Below are 10026 nucleotides of genomic sequence, written 5' to 3' on the forward strand. Positions count from 1 at the left end.
AAATATTTCTAAAAATTGAATTGAAAATGAGTAGAGAAAAGAAGAAAAGAAAATGAAAGAAAATACTTAATTATGACATCATATGATGTCTTTAAAAAGAGCTCCACCAATCATCTTTTAACAAGCACCTTTAAATCAACTAAAAAGGACAAAAAAGAGTTAAAAATTGAAAAAATTTTCTGCTCTTCTTCCTCAAAATTTCGGCAGCCTTCTCATTCCCAAACCCTTTCCACCATTAAAGCTCCCTTAAGCTTCATTTCCCACTTCAATTCACCTCAAAACCTTATCCTCCCTTCACTAAAAATTATACCCACACCAAGGAGAAGTGTTTGGCAGCCAAGAAAGAGTAAGAAAGTAAAGAAAAATTAAATTCTTGCTTGGCTTGGATTTGAGCTACAAGAGGTTAGTGCTTATTTATGCATATTTCTCTCTTTATTCCATGTTAGGGACTTAAAATGAGTATGAAATTGTAAGTCAGATGAAATAAAACTTATGTGTATGTACACCATGGAATTTGGCAGCCCTAAGGAAGGGATAATTTTGATGGTTTTGATGGATTTAAAATGGCTTAGAAATGGTGTTGATGTGTAGACATAAATTTGAAATGGATTAGTATGCCTAATTGACATGTGTTGTGTGAACCTTGAATTTGAGCTAGGGTTTGGACACAAAAACTTGGATCTTGTTCATGTGTTGGTGAATGAAAGTCTAAATGGTCAATTAGTGACCATTTGGTTGTGTATGCTGAAGAATTGAAGTGAGTTGTAGCTTGGGATTTGAGTTTGGCTAGGCTGCCCTTGGTGACCTGCAGGGCTAGGCATGAGTCCAGCAGGTTTGGGCAGCAATAACGTGAATTGTAGAGGTTCAATTGGTACAAGGCTAATTGGAAATGAAACTACACACATAATGGCACAATTTTGATGAAGAAACCATGCCCATAAAACTAAACCAAGTGGACCAAAAGCTTACCCTAATCCGGGTGACCTGCAGTCTGCCTGGGCAAAATGACCAAATGAACAGTGTTTGGTCATTTGGCCATAACTCAGTGTAGAATGATCAAATTGACCTAAAATTTTACCAGAAACAAGCTGAGATATAGACCAACAACTTTCATGAAGAAACCGAACCCAAATTATGACCAGAAGATAATCAAAAAGTGAGTTGTAGTCACTGTTCATAACACTATAGATTTGGTCAGTTCAGAAATTCTGGACAAACTTTCAATCCGGCCAGTTGTGGTCTTTGGGCCATAACTTGAGTTACAAAACTCCAAATGGAGTGATTCAAAAAAATAAATTCAACTAGACAAAATAAGGAACAACTTTCATGTTAATCATTTTGCTAAATTCCCACTGCAAAAATGACCAATGGAATAGTAAACCCAAAGCTTGAAAACTGAAAATTCTGTCCAATTAACTTTAAGATTAGAATTGGTATTGGCAACCGATACCAACAAATTTAAAATACAAAATATGGTATGTTGATGATATTTAAACCAATATACCTATTTTCAATGCAAAAGTCAACATTTTAGTTGACTAATGAAATGAATAGTAACACCTAAACTTAAATTTCAAGAATTGTAAAATTTAAAAGTGTAACATGCCCTAGTACACCTAGCAAGATTGGTTTGGATAGGTTGGCATGCCAATAGGGTTCAGTTAGTAGTACTGCACATGGCATTACGTAATTCTGTGATTTCATGGCTTTTAGCCATTCTAACATTATGTTGATACTTGGCCTTGTGCCTAATGTTACTATAGCTTATTAGTTGTTCTGTTGCACACCAGGAGATACATATGTGACCGATGGTGTGACGGCCTGAGGTACTTGATACCCAGTGCCAGTTTACCTGTTTATCCAGTCCAGTCATCTAGTATAGGTTACTTGGGCACCCAAAAATGAAAGTGAACAAATTTAATGAAATAATGAATAGAACAAGTACATAATAAATAAGATTACCAATAATGATCGAAAAAAAAATTGTCTGCATGAGACATCAAAACATGCACTGCATATTTACTTCCTGTTATTTCTTTTTATTTTATTATTGGCACCACTAAGCATTATTACTTAGCGCGTTGCTTTTGCCACTCGTAGGTTCTGGAGATACTGACCAAGAGCCCAGTAGACCACAGACTGGGTGAAACCTCCTGCAGCTCTGTATAGTGTCCGTGTCACCTCACTATCTTCAGTGCATTGGTAGGACACTAGGTTTCATTTTGGTATTTTGTAACTAACTTTTATTTTCTCATGTATAATTGAGATTTATGTAATGTATTTTGATGTTAATGGAAATAGTGGAAATTGTGTTTATGAATGGAAAATTGAGTATTTATTTATTGCTTGTATATGAATACCATGAGAAATGGAAATGTTGTTGAAAAATATTGAGATTTTGATGATGAAATGGAGTTTGGGATTGGTTGAAAATTTTGGAAGTGTTTTTTTTAGGTTCCGAAGAACTGTTTTCTCCATTTTTAGCCGGTACTCTGCCGGATTTTCTATAAAATTTTTGGAACCTCAAATAAATTATAATTTCAATAATTGACTTAAATGAATTATATTTCATAAATTTTACTTCATAACTATGAAAAAACAAAAAAAATAATAAATTAGGAAAAAAAATGATTGAATTAAAATAGGGTGTTCCGATACACTGCGTGGCATATCTTGCTCGGCTACACTGTAGACGGGCAAGGGGTGTCACATTTAGTGGTATCAGAGTACGGTTTAGGCGTTTCTGGGCCTAGATCGAGTCCATACCATGCATTGCATTTGTAAGAGTCGAGGTGACACTAATGCAAATCTGTTTAGCTTTGTTATTTTGAAATGGATATGGACCCTACATCATAGAGGGCAGTTAAGAAGGAAGTGGAGAGTCAAACTCCACCTGCGATGCCGAGGCGGGGTAGGGAAGAACACCTTCGCCAGACTCAGTGAGCACCTTTCGACCTCCAAAGGCCATGTTTCAGCAAATGGCCGAATTCTTCAGACAAATGGCTGGGGTAATGCCACCACCACCACCACCACCTCCACAATAGAAATCACACCTGGAAAGACTGAGAAAATTTGGAGCAGTGGATTTCTTTGGCAAGAGAGAAGATGATTCTGTTACAACCAAAAATTAGTTGAATAGAACAGGCAGAGTTTTAAAACAACTCCACTGCACTCCTGAACAAAATCTAGCAACTGTTGTATCTCTGTTGCAAGATGATGCATATGAATGGTGGGATACGGTGTCCAGTGAAGTACAACCAGAAGTAATAACTTGGGACTTCTTCCTCTAAGAATTTAAGAAGAAATATGTGGGTAGTGTATACCTGGAAGAAAGAAGAAGAGAGTTCATTAACCTGAGGCAGAGACAGCTAACAGTGGCCGAGTATGAAAAGGAATTTATCAGACTAAGCCATTACGGAAGGGAGATAGTCCCTAATGAAGCCGAAAGGTGTAAGAGATTTGAAGAGGGATTAAATGACAACATAAAAATCATGATCGCTACCTTGGGAATTACAGACTTCACTAAGTTAGTGAAAGCTGCATTAAAAGTGGAGAAAGTGAGAATAAGTGAGCAAATCAGAAGAGAGAGACAACAGAAGAGGGGCCTGAGTCAGTCAAGCTCATCTCCTGCACCAGGAAAGAAGTTCAAAGGTCCACCTGCACAGAGTTTAGGTCAACCATAAGGTCAGGGTCAGACCCAGGGGCCCAGGCCATAGTTCACCCCTAGGAGAGGTCAGTCCACACCATCAGTGGGCAGCTCTCCAGGGATGGGGTTCAGAGGACTAGCCCCAGCATCTTCTGCATGTCCACATTACCTGAAGTGGCATAAGGGGGAGTGTTGGAGAGTGACTGGTGCCTGCTTAAGGTGCGGGTCGTGAGCATTAGGCGAGGAACCACCTTGCAGAACTACTATAGTTGCTCCAACACAAGCGATGGACACGCTCTGCACCACAAAGGGTAGGAAATCGGCAAATCGAGCGGTGGGACCATCACGAGGCACTGCACTGAGCAGCAGAGAGGCACGAGGCGGACCACTGCGAGCCTATGCCATGAGAGCTCGGGAGGAGCAAGATGCCGGGCGTCATCGAGTGCGTTCTCCCTCTACAATACATCTGTGCATGCATTGGTAGATCCAAGATCCACTCATTCATACATCTGCATCAACCTACCAGTAGAAAGGGGGATACTAGTAGGGGAGAGTGACCAAGACATTCTGGTCACTAATCCATTGGGCCATAGTGTAGTGGTGAACAAAGCATACAAAGGTTGCCCGTTAAGGATTCAGGGGTATGAATTCTTGGCAGACTTGGTTAAGTTGCCTTTCCATGAGTTTGACGTGATTTTGGGAATGGACTGGTTGTCACGTCATCAGGCAATGGTTGATTGTAAATTAAAGAGAATTTCTTTGAAAACTCCTGGGGGTAATGAGATAACAGTTGTGGGGGAAAGGACAGATTTCTTGTCCAATGTCATCTCAGCGATAGTTGCAAGAAAACTGATGAGAAAAGGCTGTGAAGCCTACCTAGCACATGTGGTGGATGCTAGGCAGGCTAAGCCAGATCTGTGTGACATACCCACAGTAAAAGACTTCCCAGATGTGTTCCCTGAAGAATTGCCTAGTTTGCCACCAGAAAGGGAAGTTGAATTTTCTATTGAGACACTGCCGAGTACAACACCAATCTCTATTGCTCCTTATCGGATGGCGCCCACAGAATTGAAGGAACTGAAAATCCAGTTACAGGAGTTACTGGATAAAGGGTTCATACGTCCCAGTGTGTCACCATGGGGAGCTCCAGTGCTGTTTGTAAAAAAGAAAGATGGGACTTTGAGGTTATGCATTGATTATTGGCAGTTGAATAAAGTGACAGTGAAGAATAAGTATCCATTGCCTAGAATTGATGATCTGTTTGATCAGTTGAAAGGAGCAGGAGTATTTTCTAAAACTGATCTCAGATCAGGGTATCATAGTTGAGGGTGAAGGATGCAGATGTGCCAAAGACTGCATTCAGGACCCGATATGGGCATTATGAGTTCCTAGTGATGCCCTTTGGCCTAACAAATGCACCAGCGGCATTCATGGACCTTATGAACCGTATCTTCCATCCATACATAGATTGGTTCATAGTGGTCTTTATTGATGATATTTTGGTGTATTCCAAGACCAAGGAAGAACATGATGAGCATTTGAGGATTGTTCTGCAAACCCTGAGAGAAAAGAAGCTGTATGCTAAGTTGTCCAAGTGTGACTTCTGGTTGAATGAGATTGCATTCCTTGGACACATAGTGTCAGTTGATGGGATTAGAGTGGATCCCAAGAAGATAGAAGCAGTGATGGAATGGAAGCCTCCCAAGAATACAACTGAGGTCAAAAGTTTCTTGGGGCTAGCTGGGTATTACAGAAGATTTATGAAGGGATTTTCCTTAATAGCTGTTCCAATGACCAAGTTGTTACACAATAATGTCAGATTTGACTGGAATGACAAGTGTCAGAATAGTTTTGAGAAGTTGAAGGCTATGTTGACAAAGGCACCAGTATTAACATAGCCAGTGTTGGGAAAGGACTTTGTGGTCTACAGTGATGCCTCTCATAATGGGTTAGGGTGTGTATTGATGTAAGAGAGGAAGGTGGTCGCTTATGCTTCCAGGCAGCTAACCCCACATGAACAGAATTACCCTACCCATGATCTAGAGCTTGTAGCAATTATCTTCGCACTAAAGATATGGAGGCATTACTTGTATGGTGAAAAGTGCTATATTTACACAGACCACAAAAGTCTGAAATAATTGCCAACCCAGAAGGAGCTCAACCTCAGACAGAGGCGATGGATTGAGTTCCTGAAGGACTATGATTGTGTGATTGACTATCATCCTGGGAAGGCAAATATAGTTGCTGATGCTTTGAGTAGAAAATCCATCATAGCTTTGAGATCATTGAATGCCCGTCTATCATTGACTTGAGATGGAGCTATTTTAGCTGAGTTGCAAGTAAGGCCAAACCTGCTACAGCAGATTTTAGATGGGCAGCAAGTAGATGAGAAGCTAAAGGCTATTATGAGCAAAATCCTAGAAGGAAAAGAAACTGACTATGCAGTGAAAACAAATGGGTGTCTATACTATAAAGGAAGATTATGTGTACCAGATGATGGGGAATTGAAAGCCAGTATTCTAAAAAAGGCACACACCAGTGTTTATGCTATGCACCTAGGAAGTACAAAGATGTATCATGATCTGAAGCTTCAGTATTGGTGGCCTGGTATGAAGAAGGACATAACTGACTATGTGACTAAATGCTTGACATGTCAGCAAGTCAAGGCAGAACATCAAGTTCCATCGGGTTTGCTACAGCCTATACGCATATCTGAATGGAAATGGGATCGGGTCACCATGGATTTTGTAAGTGGTCTACCTCTTACCCAGAAGAAGCATGATGCAGTATGGGTGATAGTAGATAGATTGACGAAGTCAGCACACTTTCTGCCAGTTAAGACTGACTACTCACTGGAGAAGTTAGCAGAATTGTATATCAGTGAGATAGTTAGACTGCATGGAATTCCACTTTCCATCATATCTGATCGCGACCCAAGGTTTACATAGAGATTTTGAAAGAAGTTGCATAAATCCTTGGGTACACAACTCCACTTCAGCACAGCTTTCCATCCTCAGATGGATGGGCAATTAGAAAAAGTAATCCAGGTAAACAATTGAAACCAATTGAGCTAATACAAATATTGAATTGAAATGATAATAATAACATGAAATATATATCAGGTCCTTAAGTATATGCTGAGGAGTTGTGTCATTGAGTTTGAGGGAAGTTGGGATAGATATCTCCCACTGGCAGAATTTTCATATAATAATAGCTACCAAGCTAGCATCCAAATGGCCCTATATGAAGCATTGTATGGGAGGGAATGTAGAACTCCAGTGTGCTGGACTGAATTGGGTAAAGATAAACTAGTAGGGCCAAACCTGGTGAAATAGACTAAGGAGAAGGTAAAGCTGATCAAAGCTAATCTGAAGGTTGCCTCAGACAGACAAAAATCCTATGCCGATCTGAAGAGAAAAGAAATAGAACACACAGTTGGCGACAAAGTGTTCCTCAAGGTGTCACCGTGGAAGAAGGTACTATGGTTTGAAAGAAAAGGTAAGTTAAGCCTTATGTTCATTGGGCCATATGAAGTTATTGAACGTGTGGGTCCAGTGGCCTACAGGCTAGCTTTACCACCAGAGCTGGACAAGATACACAATGTGTTCCATGTGTCTATGCTAAGAAGATACCGCTCAGATCCTTCACATGTCATCTCCATGGAAGAAATTGAAGTACAATCGGATTTCACATATGAAGAAGAACCCATACGGATCCTGGCTCGAGAAGTGAAAGAGTTGAGGAATAAACAGATTCCATTGGTGAAAGTGCTTTGGAGACACCACAACATCGAAGAGGCAACTTGGGAAAGTGAAGAGACGATGAGGCAACAGTTCTCTCAACTATTTGCATCAGGTAAATTTCGAGGAAGAAATTTAAATTAGAGGGGAAGAGTTGTAACACCCTCCCTGTAGCAACTCCGTACATTCTACTGTTTCGTTGACCAGTGTCGGTTCGAACAGTAGGAAGTTACGGTTCTCGCAACTAGGAGCCCTAGACCTGGGAGAAAATTCATAAAATAATTTTTGGGACTCCAGAGAAGGGTCATTGAGGTTTTTATGGCATTAGAATGCCAAGAAAATACTTAAGAAAATTTTTCAATCAGTATAAACAATTTTGGTCTGTTAAGCCAAACGGATGGCATTTTGGTCATTTCGCGTTAAGAGGTGATTTTTGGCCGACTTGTCCAGTTAAGTAAATAATTATCATAATATAAAATGTGAATAAATATTGCTAAAAATTGAATTGAAAATGAGTAGAGAAAAGAAGAAAAGAAAATGAAAGAAAATACTTAATTATGACATCATATGATGTCTTTAAAAAGAGCTCCACTAATCATCTTTTAACAAGCACCTTTAAATCAATTAAAAAGGACAAAAAAGAGTTAAAAATTGAAAAAATTTTCTTCTCTTCTTCCTCAAAATTTCGGCGGCCTTCTCATTGCTAAACCCTTTCCACCATTAAAGCTCCCTTAAGCTTCATTTCCCACTTCAATTCACCTCAAAACTTTATCCTCCCTTCACTAAAAATTATACCCACACCAAGGAGAAGTGTTTGGCAGCCAAGAAAGAGTAAGAAACTAAAGAAAAATTAAAGTCTTGCTTGGCTTGGATTTGAGCTACAAGAGGTTAGTGCTTATTTATGCATATTTCTCTCTTTATTCCATGTTAGGGACTTAAAATGAGTATGAAATTGTAAGTCAAATGAAATAAAACTTATGTGTATGTACACCATGGAATTTGGCAGCCCTAAGAAAGGGATAATGTTGATGGTTTTGATGGATTTAAAATGGCTTAGAAATGGTGTTGATGTGTAGAAATAAATTTGAAATGGATTAGTATGCCAAATTGACATGTGTTGTGTGAACCTTGAATTTGAGCTAGGGTTTGGACACAAAAACTTGGATCTTGTTCATGTGTTGGTGAATGAAAGTCTAAATGGTCAATTAGTGACCATTTGGCTTTGTATGATGAAGAATTGAAGTGAGTTGTAGCTTAGGATTTGAGTTTGGCTAGGCTGCCCTTGGTGACCTGCAGGGTTGGGCATGACTCCAGCAGGTTTGGGTAGCAATAACTTGAATTGTAGAGGTTCAATTAGTCCAAGGCCAATTGGACATGAAACTAGACACATAATGGCACAACTTTGGTGAAGAAACCATGCCCATAAAACTAAACCAAGTGGACCAAAAGCTTGCCCTAATCCGGGTGACTGCGATGCACAGGCAAAATGACCAAATGAACAGTGTTTGGTCATTTGGCCATAACTCAGTGTATAAAGGTCCAATTGACCTGAAATTTTACCAGTAATAAGCTAAGATATAGACCAACAACTTTACCTAGCCCAAATTATGACCAGAAAATAATCAAAAAGTGAGTTGTAGTCATTGTTCATAACACTATATATTTGGTCAGTTCAAAAATTCTGGACAAACTTTCAATCCAGCCAGTAGTGGTCTTTGGGCCATAACTTGAGCTACAAAACTCCAAATGGAGTGATTCAAAAAAAGAAATTCAACTAGACAAAATAAGGAACAACTTTCATGTTGATCATTTTGCTAAATTCCCACTGCAAAAATGACTAATGGAACAATAAACCCAAAGCTTGAAAACTGAAAATTCTGTGCAATTAACTTTAAGCTTAGAATTGGTATTGGTAACTAATACCAACAAATTTAAAATGTAAAATGTGGTATGTTGATGATATTTAAACCAATATACCTATTTTCAATGTAAAAATCAACATTTTAGTTGACTAATGAAATGAATAGTAACACCTAAACTTAAATTTCACGATTTGTAAAATTTAAAAGTGTAACATGCCCTAATACACCTAGCAAGATTGGTTTGGATAGGTTGGCATGCCAATAAGGTTCAGTTAGCAGTACTGCACATGGCATTATGTCATTCTGTGATTTCATGGCTTTTAGCCATTCTAACATTATGTTGATACTTGGCCTTGTGCTTAATGTTATTACAGCTTATTAGCTGTTTTGTTGCACACCGGGAGATACATATGTGACCAATGGTGTGACGGCCTGAGGTACTTGATACCCAGTGCCAGTTTACCCATTTATCCAGTCCAGTCATCCAGTATAGGTTACTTGGGCACCCAAAAATGAAAGTGAATAAATTTAATGAAATAATGAATAGAAGAAGTACATAATAAATAAGATTACCAATAATTATCGGAAAAAAAAATTGTCTACATGAGACATCAAAACATGCACTGCATATTTACTTCCTGTTATTTCTTTTTATTTTATTATTGGCACCACTAAGCATTATTGCTTAGCGCGTTGCTTTTGCCATGCGTAGGTTCTGGAGATACTGACCGAGAGCCCAGTAGACCACAGACTGGGTGAAACCTCCTGCAGCTCTGCA

The sequence above is a fragment of the Hevea brasiliensis genome, chromosome 17 (genome assembly GCF_030052815.1).
Source record: "Hevea brasiliensis isolate MT/VB/25A 57/8 chromosome 17, ASM3005281v1, whole genome shotgun sequence".
NCBI classification, from domain to species: Eukaryota; Viridiplantae; Streptophyta; class Magnoliopsida; order Malpighiales; family Euphorbiaceae; genus Hevea; species Hevea brasiliensis.